Here is a 16,830-nt window from a genome sequence, read left to right as displayed (position 1 = left end):
TTTGAATGAAACTTTCTCGGCACGTGTGTGTGTATGCCTCCAACTATTACCTCGCAGCAAGAGAAATCCCTGTGCGTCTCTTAGTTATGCAGCCCTCGCGACGCCGTTTGTTCAACCCTTCGCTGACGATTAGCTGCGGTTGCCTTCTCGCAACTATAGCCGACTCGGGGCTACTAAATTATTGGCCAATTAAACGCCGATTTGAGCTTAATTGGCCGCACTGATCCGCTCAGTCAATCTTTGAGGCTTTTAGAACATTTTTCTTTAAAAATACTACATTAGCGGATGAGATGTTTTTAATACATTGTATTGTTTGAAGGATATTTTTCTTGGGTGAAATAAATAATTGTTTATTTCTTTTGGGTCGAAAACCAAGGTTTGGCCCGTCCACAGTGCAGATTTCTTTTAATTGTTCTCTTTTATTTACTTATTTTTTATGAAATAATAATTACTAATGCATTTAAATTAAAATACACACTGTAGATTAAAGATCTCATTTGAATGTTTCGGTTTTCTGATCCAATTGAACAAACCATTCGCAACTCCAGCCCAGGAAAATTAATTATGAGGCGAAATCACCGTGGCAGCGGTGCTTCGCCGGGGGCGTGTTCACAGGGGCAAATTTTCCGAAAAATCTAGCTCATAGAGTTTCCATGGCGAAGAATAAGAGGGTTGGAAATCGCGGTGGCGGCGGCAACGGCGGCGGCGGCGGAGTGAGTGAGTGAGAGAGAGAGAGAGAGAGAGCGACAAACCTGGCTACCGTATTTGGAAAAAGAGCTGCGATTGGTTCGCAGTTAGGCAGCCGGTTGTTGGACGCGGAAAATCAATAGCACCGCGAGTGGAAAGCCTCATCAAGCAGCACCACGTCCAGCCAGCTATGAAGCGAACCGACCCCCATAACCAGCTCCGACCCCTATTTATACATCGCAGTGTATGTAATACAAATGACGCTATAGCTGCCTGCTTTCCACTTCGAGCCCCGTTTTTACGAAATTTGGCCAACGCCACACAGAGATCGAAATTCCTTTGCGCTCGGCTTTCATAAAAGAGCGGCCGTTTAATCTTACGAGACAAAGTATCACGGGGTAAAACGTTGACATGATTTTTCTTGTTCGAATGGTCGCTTCTTTTCATGGGGTGGATTATTGTCATGCAGCTCTTTCATTGGGTGAATTACTGTTTTCCTAAATTTAACAGGATGTTTTTTCTAAAGCCTTTATTCCAAGGGTTGAACCGATCGTTGTAAGGTTTGAGGATTAATACAGTTAGTTGTTTGCCATCTGGTGTTTTTCTGTAGAGATTTGAAATTGATGATAAAGAGCAGCCTTATAAAAAAAATTTCTGTGGGGATCCTGGCAATATTTTAATTAAAATAATTAATTTGTTTCAAAATCAACAGAGATGTAGGGTTTATAATTCATTTTTCTGGGTTGTCCTGATCACGGCTGCAATTTTCAAAGGATTTTTAAAAAGGTGACTGAGAGGCCGCCTAAAAAGGGCAAGATTTTCACAATTTTTAAGGAAAAATAGCTCCTGATATCAACTGTCAGGAATTCCTTCTGTTTTCATACTGCAAAAAGCATGGAAATCATTGTTGTTGCAAATGCACGAACTTATCCCTTAGGATTCAATTGAAGCCGAAATTGATCTAATTAGCAGTGTATTTTTTTTAGAAAAGTGGCTGCAAAGGTAGCGTGCTTTTCAAACGATGAAGAATGTCTCCTTACTTGAAATCTGATTTTATTTCCCAACAAAGAGTTTCTCTAAAAGGTTTCATACACTGTTGGGCAGATCTCAACGAGAGGAATCGAAGTCTGCCAAGAAAATGCGGTCAAACGCTGGAAATTCCGGAGAAAATTTCAAAAATGTGAATCTTTTCTGTAGCAAGGTCTCTTTTTGGCTAAACGAAATTGTTTATCGATCAAATTATTATTGCATCCAACAATTAAAATAATTTTCAATTGTTGCCCTGTATTGATCCACTGCAAAACCACTTAATTAATTAGAAAAAATTGTTTTATAAAATGCGGCATTACTTAAAATTTTCGACAAAATGAATAATTAAAATTAGTTGTAGACAGTAGATGAATTTTTTATAAATATTTGGCCTGTTGAAGTTAATTTTGATTAAAAAAACAATTTTTTTTCAACGGAGAAAATGGCCTGATATTATATAATAAATGAGAATTTTCCAGAATTGCTTATATTAAACATCAGAACAAGTGAAAAATTGATCTAGTTCAATTTTCGAAACATTTGATTAACTGTTTAAAAAAGATAAAACCCATTAACAGCAGTGGAATATCACGACATTTCTTACCAAAATCTAAATACAATTATTTCCGAAAGTGAGAAATTAAAATAGATTTAAGAACTAATTGAACGATTTGGCTCATGGATATGGCGAGAGGTGCGGCATGAGTCACGAGAGAGTAGGTTTGGCGGCCATAATAAATAGCAGGCAGCGAGTCCGTGTGCGCGCTGTTTGGTTTAGTGTAGGGAGTGCGGCACGGGGAGGCGTCGCGCGCGCCGCCAGGATCGAGCGGGCTCTTGCTGCCTCGCTACCCTTGAAACAAAGTTTCTCGAGAGAGAGTAAATAGGCCAGCCGAGATGATATTGCTGGCAGACGGAGGTCACGAGTTCACGCGCTAAATCAAATTCTGCCGTCGTAGTCGTCGTCGTCTGCTTTTCCTGCTTCCGAGAAAACAATGCCACGCTGACTTCTTTCCCGATTTTCCGATAGACCCACGACTGCCTTTTCAATTCGAACTTTCCCCGCGGGCTCGTCCGAAATGCGGAAAATCGACCCTTTCATTCCAGATTTCATTTAAACGGCATAAATGGAGTGGTTTTTTGCGCCGAAAGCCGTTTTCCATTTGCTGCAAACGCCGGATTTGCTTTTAGCGCCATTAGTTGTGCACAGCGCTTACACAGTCATATTTTCGAATTTAGCAAACTCTATATCCGCATGCGGCGATTGGTTTTATTTTTATTGATGTTGTCACGGGTTAAACAGCTCGCTGCGATAACCCTCTCTTTCACGCTTGTTTGTATCTAATTCCCACATAAATAAAAGAGAAAAATAACGATAATCACTTCCACCAAGAAAAGCAAACGTTAAACTAGAATTCGTGATACTTTCCGTTTTAAATCGACGGACGAATCGTGTAATAACTAAAAAAAAATGATTCTTTCCATCACTATGTATTGGATAATTTTTTAAAAATAAATTTGAGCTCGCGCCTACGAGGGAAGAATTCTAAGCAACAAAAACCATTATAAACAAAATTATAGGAACAAATTAATAATTTTCAACCTCCTAGAAAACGAGGAAATCAAATGAAAAAATTACAAATCATTTTTCATTGCCAGATTCATTTGATTTTTTAGGCTGCATCGGGAATTAGGATCTGATCCAGTTGCTTAAATTAGACAAAAAACATTGCTCGTGTGTAATTCTCATGAATTGACAAAATAACAATTTTCGAAAAGACGTGCAAAAGCCAAACAATTATTTAAATAGTTCAAGCTAAATTTTTTTAATCATTTTTATTTATTATAGGTTCTTAGTAAATTATTCCTTCAGATTTATTTTAACATACATTACAAAGCTAAAAATTCCCGATTATTTGTAATTTCATTTTTAAAATTGTCGTTTTACTTAAAGGTCTCATTTTTTAGAATACAATTTATTCATTTATCAAATCTGATGTCTACTCAGAATTCAGGGTTGAGAAAACAAAGTTAACTGTCCAAAATTAAGATACTTGATTTCAAAATTTATTATATTCATTTTGTAAAAACAGGAAAAAGAAAGAAAAATGACACGCAGGTATTAAAATTAATGAAGGGCTAGTTTTTAATTTTTCTTTTTTCGGAATTCAGCTCCAGATTAAAACAAGTAAATTTTTACGAGTGCAAATTTTCAATAAAATTAATTCAAAAAGACGAAATTGATTGACTTGAGTAATTTAGCCGGTTTCCTTTGCCAAATTTTAATTTCATTGGTCATGGTTTAATAATTAAAATTGCAGGACCAAATTTATTTAGCTAAAAATTGGAACAAGAATAAACATTCTGATTGAAATTTGCCGTTTTTATCTGTATATTGGCGATTTACAGTTTGTAATTTGAACCTTAAATAGTTAGTTTCGGCTTCGTTTTCATATTTGTGTTTATTTATTATTTCGTCAGCTAATTGACTGCTGGCTCTCTTTTCCTAAACTTCCACCAGATCCAGATCACAAAATTTGAGAAGATTATTTATAAAAAAAACATACAGTTGTTGTGTTTGACCCGCTCTTGGAACAATCTACTAGATTTCAAAACATCCAAAATAAATCAAATAAACTTCTTCCTTGCCGATTTTTTTCTAAGCTGGTGGAAAACCAATAGTTAAGGAAACACAATACTGCTCATAAATCATCCTTCGCGACAAGGGTTGCAAACACATCTATGACAGCTGAAGAAATTCAATTTTCTTGCTATTGATGAAAGGGTCGTGAAAAGCATTGATGCATGATGTCCAGATGTGCGTCCATCCCTTTAGGTGTCTAATATTTATTTTCAACCCTTTAGGAGTCTATTATTTTTTTTTACAAGACCACCAGGCGCGACTTCCTGGTCAGTGTGAGGTCCACTGGGTCTGATCTTTCTTTTAGGACAACTTAAAGGAGCCGCCGGATGTTTCTCTTTTCAAAATACGTGAAAACGAGAGAGAATAATGAATGATTTCCTTTTCAGACTGTTTGAGTTTTCTTTCTTCGAAAATATATATTTTCAGGCCCTGTTCAAAGAAAAAGACCAAGAGGAAATGTCAAAAGATGACAAGGGTGTCCCTCTCCAAATTCAATAGATCTTTCGCGTTGTTGACACACTTGTATGTTTATTTTATTTTCCGTGCGCATCTAATCGTTTCAGGTTAGTAAAACCTACATTAAAAAAGCAGTTTTTTTAAATGGCAATTTAGAAGAAAAAATGACCACACCGACCGAAAATTTTCGATTTTCACAGGGAAAAAAATAGAATGAATTCATTTCTCGCGAAAGAAATTGGTAAAAATCGAGTGGTGAAAAAATCGGGTGGTAAGCAAATGCAACCGTGAATCGTTTCCTATTTTTGAGACTAATTGTATAGCGAACGGATGATTTGCCGAGTCCACAGCTACTTTCACTGAGAAGACAGGCATTACAGGTGATCATTCAGGGCCATAAACGAACAGGTCAACAAGCCGAGAGTACCTTTTGGTCCGAATTAAATTTTATAATAATTGTTACACGTGCCTGAAGAAAATTTTTATTTAGAAATTAAATTGAAACAGAGACTGTCTCAACTAGTTAATTAACACGATTAAAATTGCATCCCTTTTATGGACCCCTCCTCTCTTGAAAATATGATAAATTTGTCCGATTTTTGTCCGACTGGGCGGGGGTGGGGGAGGCGGCGGGCTGCGGGCGGGTGCGATCGATCAGCGTGCGGCGGGCGGACCTGCGGAGCGGCCGCCGACACCTGGCCGCGAGGGTTGCCGAAGGACAGTGCCGCCACCCCCTAATGGCAGCTCGGGGAAAAATTAGATTAGGAGCGCGCGACGTTATAATTAATGCGATTAAAAGGAGAGCCTAGCCAGGCGTCGCGCGCGCGGGATGCTAATTTTTGCTCCCTGCTCGTCGTCGCACATATATATGCATGATTGCGTCGAGGGGGGTGGCGGGGGGTTGCGGGGGTTGGTCGGCCGCTCGGTCGGTCGCTTGGGCCGTCGGGGGTGCTGCATGCAAGATCAATCTGCGTTAATGTAATTCCGCAAGCACCCGCACAAAAGAGAGCTGAGAAAAAGCAGCAGCGGCGGCGGCAGTGGCAGCGGCGGCGCCCGAGCCCGGCTCTCTCTCTCTCTCTCTCTGGCTCTCTCTATGTACTCGTCATGCATGTGTGTGTATGTGTGCATATACGCACACTCGGCCGGGGTACATAGTGTTGGTACAGAGTGTATGTACAAGCCGCATGCCGGGCTCGCTCCATCTACACGGCACCGCACACACACACACACACACAACCGCGCCGCAGGGTTGCCAGCTGCTGATAAACAGGAAAATTTTCGATTTTTGTTTTCATTTATGTTTCCCTCTGATGTAGACGGAGGAAATTCGGGATGGAAATGTTTCGGATTTATAGAAAAAAAATTTGGTCGTTTTTGTGGATTTGTGTTATTTTTGGCTGGTAATGATATTCAAGGTAAATAAACATCCCCACGCGGCCCTGATTAATAAACACAAATTCAATTCGAGCAGCTTTTACACAATGGCTGGGAAAGAGAGATAAATTTTGTATCCTTCATCCTGAAATTATTAATTTAAAAAGTCAAAATCTAATTTCTGCGGCTTAAATTGGCAAAATGTCCAACAATCGCGTGCTCTAGAATATTTACAGTGCGCGAATTCGTAAATAGGAGCATTGACACTCTGGGGAATTTCCAGTGAACAGGTGCGAAAAATGCCAAATTTTTCTTGCTCGCAGAGCTAATAGGTGAAATAAAATAATTTATTTTACGACTGCTTGGCAAGTTTTGTCAATCACCTGTTTTTTTCCTAAGCTCTTTGCCATTTTTGGGGTTTAAAAATTAACAAAAACCATAAATAACCGATTCTTTATCGAACAAAACATAAAGAAAAAATTAATAAATCTTGATTTTCCTCTGGCCCTTTCAATATTTTAGATTTGGAGAAATTCTACCATTTAAATTCAAGTTTTTCTTGCCCTAAATTTATTTTTCTGTCCTCGGAAAGGTTGATGAAAATCGAAAACCTCACAATTTATTGTTTGTTAAAATGTTGCTGAAATACCCGTTTAAATTTTAACTTAAAATTATATTAAACTGCACCAAAAATAATCAATTTCGCCCTTCAGGTCTCTGAGAACGGCTGTTTTGCTAGGAATTCCATGTTTTTAAAAATAAAAAACGACTTTTTGGGGTCCAAACAAAACAAATATGTCGACCTTTAATAGGAAAATCGTCGCTGAGATCTTAAATCTTTTAATTATTTTTTTTGAACCGGAAATTTTAATACTGTAAGCTTTATTAAAAATTTATTTAACCTTGAGTCACCAAGGTTTTTATTTTATTTTTATTTTTTTTAAATCTGTTGAACAATTTGACATTCAGCCCAATTTCGTAAATTTTGATAACTTAATTTCAACTTGAATGTAATAAGAAGAAAAATATTAATAATTATTAATATTTAATTTTAATACTGCTCTTTAAAACATAAATATAACACGTAACAAACTGCCTGGTAACAAATTTTGCTTCTCACTGCAATCAAGTTTAAAGTGCCCTACTTTTGCAAAACAACAACTCGCAGGCTCGTGGCAACCCTTTAAAGGCCGTGCGTATACTGCGCGTTGCAGTGTTGCAGCTCGGCAACAATAAAGACGGCCGAATGTGTGCGCTCGGCCGTCATTTGTGTGCATAAGTACGCGTTTTGGGTCCGCGCATATACATATCCATCCAGCATGAATATTTATTTCAGCTGCAAAACTATATATTAACCCGGGAGTGCCGTTCCTTTTCTTTCTCGCCAGAGCAAATTTGCATTCCATCTATGTGCTAATTTGGCAGATTGGCACCCGAATAACTACACTTTGATGTTTTCCTGCCCCTGAAAACCCGTTTTTTTATGCGAAAATGTGTTTCAATGATTTTCTCGAATTTCAACAGTCGAATTTTACCATCAAAGCCTCAGAGGACTTAATTTTCTAATGCATTTGAGATGTTTGACAGTTTGAAAGTATGTATTTATCCATCCGAGGCTCAAATCGATCAATTAAAGCGTCTCTCTCGACTGTCCACACATGACGCTCGGATCAAAGTTCATGTTAAGTTTCCCTTTGCTTGTAAACGCTCGATTCCCGTTCGTTAGGTTCGAAAGTTGACGCTTTTTATCAACGGAAATCAGCAGCTACAGGAAAAAAATCCACCACACCGCACAACCCGTCGAGGTTTCTATATATATATATATATATATATATAAATATATAAATTCAGCCTGATATCGGTTGACCAAGCAGCAAATGAAAATGAGCAGCTGACCGGAAATTCTTTGCCTGCGCCTGGAATTCGCGACGAATAATTAAAATTCGGACTGGCAGCCGGGGAATTCTCGAAGAATGCGTGCAGATGCGAAGAGCTCGGAATTGCCAAAAGGGTATCTATTATGAGATATGGGGGCATTGAATGGAAATAATTTGGATTCTGGCCCGGTGAGGAGGAATTGGACGAAATTCAAAGAATGAGCTTTAAGAAAAAATTTTTTAACGATTGATTTATCAATTTGATTCAAGAAAAATGTTTTAATTTTCCTGATTGTGCGGTACTTCCTGCTATAATCAGTTAATACAATTATTGAAATTCTTTCCTTCTATGAGTTTTATGTTTCCTAAAGACCAAGTATGAGCGAGATTATTTTGGTTTGAGCGAGAAATGCGGTTTTAAAAGGAAAAACGGGGAGGTTGCTGGTTTTTTGAAAAGTAAAACAAATTTGAATTCTTGCAAGAAGGGAAAGAAACCGTCTCAAAAACCATTTTTTATAATTTCAAATTACTATAGTTTAATTTTTGTTGCTGCGTGGGAGGAAATTATGTTAATGTTTTCCTTGCAGCACGCCTTTTGGATAGAATGCGTGGAAAGAGAGTCTCCCCTGCGCATATTATTAAATAGAAGCCGTATTGAAGGACGGGGTCGTATGGAAATATCGCCGATTAAAGATTTTTGATCAAGCTGATCATTCAATTATTAAAATTTTGGTTGGTTTGGTTGGGAACATGGCAACGACGATCTGACTTATTGGATCTGGTCGTGCGTATAAGACTAGGATTGAGAGTTTAAGACAAACGGCAATACTTTTAGACACCAAATAGCATGAATTGCGTGAGTAATTTTCCCACCCTTTTGAAATGGTCTAAATTCTAAAACCAATTATGCGGCAAATTCGTCCCAACGGGTCTTTCAATTTTTCAAACTGCACAAGCCGTGACTATTCGACAAAATTTTAAAATGCCTGCCGAGCAAATACGTTCTAAAATGCAGCACCGCCCACATTAGGCATGAGCGGGAAAAAGTGGACATCACGTCGAGGGGTTAAGGTGACACCTTCCCCTCAGACTAAGCTTGTGAAAGATGGCTTCGCTTTTCGGGATAGCGTCCCTATTAAGTCGGTGCATCTTCTAAATTCCCCTTCACAATTCTAAAACCAATCATGAAGTAGAAAACCAAATAAATTGCTTAGGAAGAATGAAAAACTTCAAAAACCCTAAAAATGATTTTCTATGATTTTTTAAGCCTGCTGCCATGGTCAGTGAAATATAGAAAATATTCCATTTTTAAGGGTAAAATTCAACCATTTTTTAACTGTCGTGTTATTTTATCCTAATATTAACAAAGATTTTCTTGGATCGTGACTTTTTAAATTTATTATTTTGCTGTGTGGGAAACAGTCATGGTTTAGTCGGGTTTTGACGGGGGGTGTGTTTTAATTTATCATAGCATATTTTTTAATCCCAACTGACATTCGGAAATTATTTGCCTCAAGAAAAATTCAATATTTTTAATTCCGTTTCATTTAAACACACCGAGAAAATCACTGAAGCATAAAATTTAGATGAAGGGATTGTTTTCAATACAAATCAGGTGAATAGCTGTTTGCTTGAAAAATTAATTTATTTCCATTCTTGTGCACGAATAAAAAGAAAAAGAAAAAACGCACCTGCGAGGCATGTTCCTGAATATTCCCAATCCTTTATAATAACAACTCTTTTTCCTGACACCTGACGGAGGTTGACAGAAAGTAAAATTCTATTGCAAACACTTCGCGCAGCACACTGGAATGTTGCAATTTAGTGTCCATTCAAGAGCCTTAGATTGATCACCGCAGTTTGAAAAGCTCATATAATGACAAAAGCAGCCGCCCATATTCTTCTACCCTCGTAGGTGTGATGGGCATTATGTTTTCAAAAAAAAAAAAAGAAAAAAAAGGACAATGCGTTCGATGGCCTGTGACATTGCGTGCACCATGACAGAAGGCTCTGAATTGTGAGTGGTGTATACAATGCTTCAGGTGCATCCCTGTTTTCAGGAACTTGCGTGTAAGGGTGCCTCCTGCTGAGCTTATATGCGAGTATACCGCGTTTACAAACGTGCATGAAGAACTCCAAAAAGATGGCCACAAAGCCTAAAAGACGCCCCGCGCTTTGCTAAAGACCTGTTTCCAATGCAGCGGAATGTTCACTTTTAAGTTTGTGATAGTGAAAACAACAACATCATCACGGCAATAAAATAGCGAGTTTAATTGTCTCAAACTAGGGTAGGTTTTTTCATGGATTTTGCAGCAAATAATACGATTTAAACACTAACTAACTCAACCCATTTACATAGAAAGAAATTCTGGAATAAATATTTTTTTGATATTGATGAGTTTCCCTGCCGCTTTTGAAAAGCACTCGCTGGGAGGAATCTAATTATGGCAAAGTACTAAATACTAAATTTTCGAGAAGATAAACGAAATCAGAATTTTTATTGTTTTTTTTCCTTGACCCTTGTAGAAATAATTATTCAAACGATCACCAATCATTTAATTTTGCCCGCTTTCTTTCCGTTTAGAAGCGTAAATATTAAAATTAATTACTAAATAAATGCTGTCACTAATAAAAAATCAATTTGATGTTCAAGTTTCCGCATTTCTTATTTAATACCACTTTAATGTAACTGTTGGCTTTTAAAGACAATTCCCTTTTAAAAAAAATCCGATAAAAGGTAGGAAAACAGGAAAATCCAGAAAAACCCACAAGTGCACTTAATTATATTTTTATGATTTCTTTAAGGAGCCTGGTTTTTTTAAATTACGTCCATGATTGTGTAATTTTCTCATTTCTGCCTCCGGCAATCAGAATCGATAATTTTACGCTGAAAGAAAGTGCCTTCAAAAACCAAAATCCAACCAATGGTGAAAAAAGCATTCATTTTGTGAAAAGCACAAGTGTTATTTTCACATTTTTTCTCTCATTGTTGCTAACTCACTTAGTGAAAATCGACTGTAACTAAGTAGTAGGAATTAGGACCCGATAATGGGCCGCAATGATTGTTACCCTCCATAAGAAATCCATTAAGGGGTAACAAACAGGATTGTCGGTCTCTTCTGTCATTATTTTGCTTAATGGTCAACTGTGACAGGTGCTAACTTGTTTCAAAGTCATTCTTTATATATAGCGAATATCCGAGAAAAAAAAATATATTTTCGTGTCCCTCGCAATCAGTCCTTGCGGGCTGGAGAATTTTTGCGGCAAAGATTAATTTTTCACAATTTAAGAAATTTACTCTAAAAAACATAAGTTGGTATTAAATATAGGCCATTCAATTAAGAGGAAAATTTCCTCTTTAATGTCTTAAAATTTAAAATACTGAGATTTTGTCTTCACTTAATTATTCCTTTGGAATTTTGGATTATTTACTGAAACAAAAATGAAACCGCAGAGTTTTTAAATAGCAGCTTTTCCCGCATCATTTTATATTTAAAAAAAGGATATTAAAAGCTGAAGAGCAGAAATAACGACAAACATAGTTAGCAAATAATATTATTTGTCGTTTAATTATCTATTCACCGTTTGGGAACTTTTCCTCGTTTTCAATCTCTGCCACAGCAAAAATCATTTCCGCTCTATCAGCCTATTCCACACCGTTCCAGGAATTAAAATTAAATTTTACTCCTATTTCCTCTGGAATTCATCAGCCGAACACGTGGCTTTTGAGGGATTCGCTCGTGGGGGTGGGTTTGTCAAGAGTTTTTTTGTAATGGAATTTGGCTGATTTGTACGAAGGCTGCTGCAGTGCGCGGCCGCCGCTGTCGCTGGGGGCCAGGAAAAGGTCGCAAGAGAGCCGGCGAGAGAGCCGGCAAACCTCACCTTCCGAACAGGGTTGTCTGTTCTCTGGCGCGGCGGCGTTGCAGACCGGTCGGCCGGCCGGCCACTACGCACGGCATACGGCGGCAGGTCTCTCGGGCCGCGCGCAGCTGCACTTCTTCCACAGCCTGCATATAATGGCTAACTAATGACGTCACTATAACATTCTCCTCGCAAGGGGGCCGCCGACAAAGCTACCCTACTGCGCCTCACAACAAAGGTTTCCTTCCCAGCCAGGGATGGGAACAATATTTTTTAAGCAACCCTGGATTTCAAAAGGAATGGAATCTTCTATAGAAAAGAGCCGACCAGCGTAAATTTACGGGGGAGAAAGTCCAGTTTTTTGTGTGGAACTGGAAAGGATGCCATTCTGGCGTGGGCACGAATAGAAATAATGGCAGTATTTCAATTAATGGCAATTACCAGAGGGTTAATTATCGCGCGTTGGACGGCAAAAAGCTTCCTACGTTTAATTAGCAGCGTGTTTTGCCCGAGTTACAGCCAGCATTTGCAAATTGGATCGTTTTTTGCTGCCGCTTGATGAAATATTTTCATTACTGGAAACTGAAAAATATTCAAAAAGGTTTAACTACATTTTAAACATCAGATTTTTAAAGTTTTCCGGGATTTTATTCAATTTGCTGATTTTTCTGAGAAATAAGCCATCTCTTAGCTTTTTTATACCTTTCAGTGAAGACAAATAGATGTAATTCTAGCGGATATTGTCTGCTAGGCTCACAGAGAAAATAGTCCACAATTAAAAACAAACATTGCTGCCAGCCATTTAATTAATATCTCCGCGTCTAGACGGGTTTTTTTGCTGCTTGAATTATTATGGCTATCTGGTTGAAGGATTTTTTTCTGAGCAATCAAACCAATCAAACGATGTTTTGCTCAGGAAGTGTTTACCATAATTTTGTTTTTTGGGTAAATCAATCACTCCAGCTGCTTTTAAACGCATTTTTGGCTTTTAAAAACCATTTCAGCAATTTTTTTACTTTATCATTCCGATTATATCTGAAAGGGAATTTGTTATGTGAATAAGACTGGACTAGATTTTAAATTATTAATTTTGAATTTTAATTTACGGGATTGTGTTGAATTAATTCTAGTAACCGGTATATTTATGCACAATTTTTAGCATTATTTAAAAAAAGGAATAAATTTTAAAATACCAACGATTAATTTTATAATTTTACAAATACAAAATACAAAATCTGGGCCAGGAATCGTTATCTTTAGCTTAAAAATTAGAAAAAAATTAAAATTAGACATATTTAATAGAATTCGCCATTTTTGATCAGTACTTGAAGTGTTAATTCTGATTTTTTTTTTGGATATTTTCACAGAAATTCGTGTAGAAACCGTCTTTGTGTGTTTGGAAACCAGTTTGATTGAGAAATTGGTGAGTGTTAGTGCCGGTGGCATTGAGTCACACGCACGCTCTCGATCGTCAGCGTCAGCGGTGCTGGAGCGAGCCGAAATCGGAAAAGCTGCGTGATTTTCACCTGCAGGGCTGGCTGGCTGGCTGCAGCCGCAATCGAGCAGTACGATCGGCGGGCGGGAGGCACTCTCTATGGAGCTCACTTCCGCGCTCCGCTTGCAAATTGGCGCTGCGTTCGCGTTTTTGTGCATTCGCTCGGTCGAGTTGGAAATGTTGGCGGGTTTAGTGGAACAGAAATTCAGGTTGTGAGTGTGTAGTAGGGCGACCACCACATTCAAGGTCGGTCGCTTGTTTACCGGCGGCGGCCATCTTTCAGATAAAACTCGCCAGCCCGGCCAGGTTTAACCTTGACTCGAAGCACCTGCAAGGAAAGGGTCTCTCTCTCTCTCTCTCTTGAACACTGACGAAGCGAGAGAGAGAAGAGAGAGAGAGAGAGACCAACCAACGCTGCTTAATTATCGAGACGCCAATATCCATTCCGGCGACAGTTTTTTTTCTTTATTCTTTTATTCCCGTCCAGCTGCAAAAAGTCTGTGCCAAGCCGAGTCCGAAGGATAAAAAAAATATAATTCTTATCATTTTGAATTAAAACCAAAAGGTGAATGGACCTTCTGAAACCCCTTTATCTCTTTTGACCGAGGTGCCGAGTAGAAACGATTGCATTTTTATCGAGGCAGTCGTCGCAGTGCAACGCGATATAATAATATCAGTGGTCAGCAACGAAAATGTCCACGTTATGAAAAGAAACAAAAAACAGCTGGCGTAAATCATGTTATATATTCTTCTTTGGTCTCCAATACCGGCTAATTATGCTAATACTGGTCGTAAAAATCTCATGTAAACGTGATGGGAGGCGACCGCTTTCAAACACGTGGCTATCAAAATTATTGCCATTAATCGCAGCACACAATTCAAAGTCGGTTGGGATCAATTATGACTGTTAATTGCCTGATAAATCTGATTTTCATGATTTAATTATTTATTTTAATAGGGTCGTAGACAGATGCGATTATAAGCCACAGGACTAGACTAAATATTATGCATCATGGATGAAAAAAATGTTCTTTTTAAATTAGAAAAATAATTTGAAATACAATGCGGCGAGAGATTTCATTGTAAATAATCGTTTTTGCCAGTACCTATATATGCCTGTTTTTGTTTCATACTTTAATTTTATGTATTTACATGCAAGAATAAACAAGTTTTGTGATGAAATTGTGGTGAATTTTATATGTATATTAAAAAGAAGAGTATCTAAAATTAATTTTTGTTATTTGCCATAACAGTTTCCCCGTTTCAATTAAATTAATAATTTAAAAAAAAACAATTCGTATAAATGGAAATAAAAAGCAGCATCACCTAGTTCACAAAGTTTTCATTAAAATGGTAAACTTGTTTATTTAATCTCTTGCTAAAGAACTTTATAAACTTAAAAAGCCGCCAATGGAAAAAATTGGACATAAATTGATAAATTATTTACTCTCCATATTTTTAAAATTAAACCAAGCGAATTTATGGTTCAAATTATAAGACGCTGCGCTGTATTATTTTCCTTATCGTTAACAAGTTTCATTCATCCAAGCCAAAATTAGCATCTACAATCCATGAATCCCGCTATTCAAACACAAATTTTCATTTTCGCTGCAAGGTATACGTAGTAAAAGTGTTCTTCCTGCTCGCAATAAATTAAATCCGCACGCGAAAAACGGTCATTTTTCCTCTAATCGCGCGGCGAATTCCGGCGAGGAATCTCTTTCTTGGTCATGCCACGACAAAAAGTGGGAAAAATTATGCCGCGCGCGCGTGTGTGTGTGTGTGTCTGTGCGGTGTACAAGCAACCATACATTAAACGGCGCGCGGGACCGGCTTATAAATATTTCAAGCACGAATTTTACGAGCAATGCAATAAAACTGATAAATTGCCGACCACAAAGCGGGTATTGTTTGTTTACCTTTTCAGCCAGCTGTGAATTTGCACTTTCATTCTCTGTTCCGTTCGTTGATTTGTCGCGACGCGTCTCGTGAATTCGCAAGTCTGCCGCGATTATTAAATAAGCTCACACTCACTCACACACACACACCGACGCGGTAATTATAGATAACGCACGTGTCGCGTAGGAAAACGTGCGTCCGCCGAGACACACTGCAATCTCAATTAGCCAAATTGGCAGTCGTTTTCTTTTACGGCTCAATTCAAATGCAAACGCTGCCCCCTTTGCCTGATTGATTAATTAGACGGTTAAGATCTCGGGTGGGCGTTGAATAATTGAAATGATTAAATGATCGGTGTCATTTCCAGCTCGTAGAACAGCTAGAAAATCGTAAATTTCTTTTTTGCAGGGTTAAAAATTAAATAAAGCCATCAAGTGCAAGTTTTCAAGGGTGTAGGTTTTTTCTTAAGGAAAATCGTTATTTTTAAGCTTGTTAGGCACAAGAGGATTTAAAATCAGCAATGAAAACACGTCCAAACAGTTGTGAATTTGAAGAAAATCTGGATTGGAACGGATTTTCTTTCAATATACCAATTCAAAGAAAGCATTGATTTTGTCCATTTCAGAAGGATTAGGATTAACACGGTGAAACCTCGAAAATCCTGACTGTCCAAGCGCAATCTAATCCCTATTCAGTTCGTTTTGTTGTGTACTCCAGGTATCACTGTATTTTCTTTTATTAAAGTAAAATAGCTGCAATGGTAGCTATGCTTTTGAAATGACGAGGACTGTCTCCCTTCTTGAAATAATATTTTATTTCGTAACAAATAGTTTTCCCGTACACCGTAGGATAGATTTTGAGGAGAGGAATAAACATTCGCTTGGCCAACAATTGAAAATTATTTGAATTGTACGAGTCAACAAGCAGTTGATCGATAAACAATTTGTTCTACAATTTTCAACAGTAAAAAAGGACTTTGCTACAGTTAAAATCCAATTTTGTCAAAGATTTCCAGCGCTTTACCACATTTTCATGGCGTATTTCGACTCCTCCCGTCGAGATCTGTACAACTGCGTATGAAACCTTTTAAGGGAAACTCTTTGTTGTGAAATAAAATGAGTTTTCAAGTAAGGAGACAGTCCTCACCATTTGATGGAAAACACGCTAACTTTTCAACCACTTTACTCAAAAATTCACAGCGCTCCATTTTGGCTGCAACTGAATCCTTAGAGATGAATTCGTGCATTGGAAACAAGCAATTTCCACGATTTTTGCTGTTTCAATCTTCTATAAACAAAAAATCTGATCAACTGCTTACAGTAGCCAACAATTATAATAATTTCCAACTGTCTCCCTGCATCAATCCACTCTAAAAATCCATATCTCGCTACTTTTCAATTTTTCCTCCTCAAAATTCCCATTTTCTGGCAGTCTAGTCGCATAAATCTGTGTTTCGGACGGCGGTGGAGCCATAATCCAGTGGAAAAAGAGCGGTAAGCCGAGGTAATGCA

General features: G+C 37.9%; 1 protein-coding gene across 1 annotated transcript in view; it reads right to left on the bottom strand.

Moving 5' to 3' along the window:
* Positions 1-16,830, bottom strand: part of Tdg (Thymine DNA glycosylase) — a 28,963-nt gene that overhangs the window by 10,269 nt on the left and 1,864 nt on the right. The window lies entirely within an intron of this gene.

Source organism: Cloeon dipterum, chromosome 2 (genome assembly GCF_949628265.1).
Source record: "Cloeon dipterum chromosome 2, ieCloDipt1.1, whole genome shotgun sequence".
NCBI classification, from domain to species: Eukaryota; Metazoa; Arthropoda; class Insecta; order Ephemeroptera; family Baetidae; genus Cloeon; species Cloeon dipterum.
Note: the sequence above shows the minus strand (reverse complement) of the source record. Positions and strands in the feature narration are given on the sequence as shown.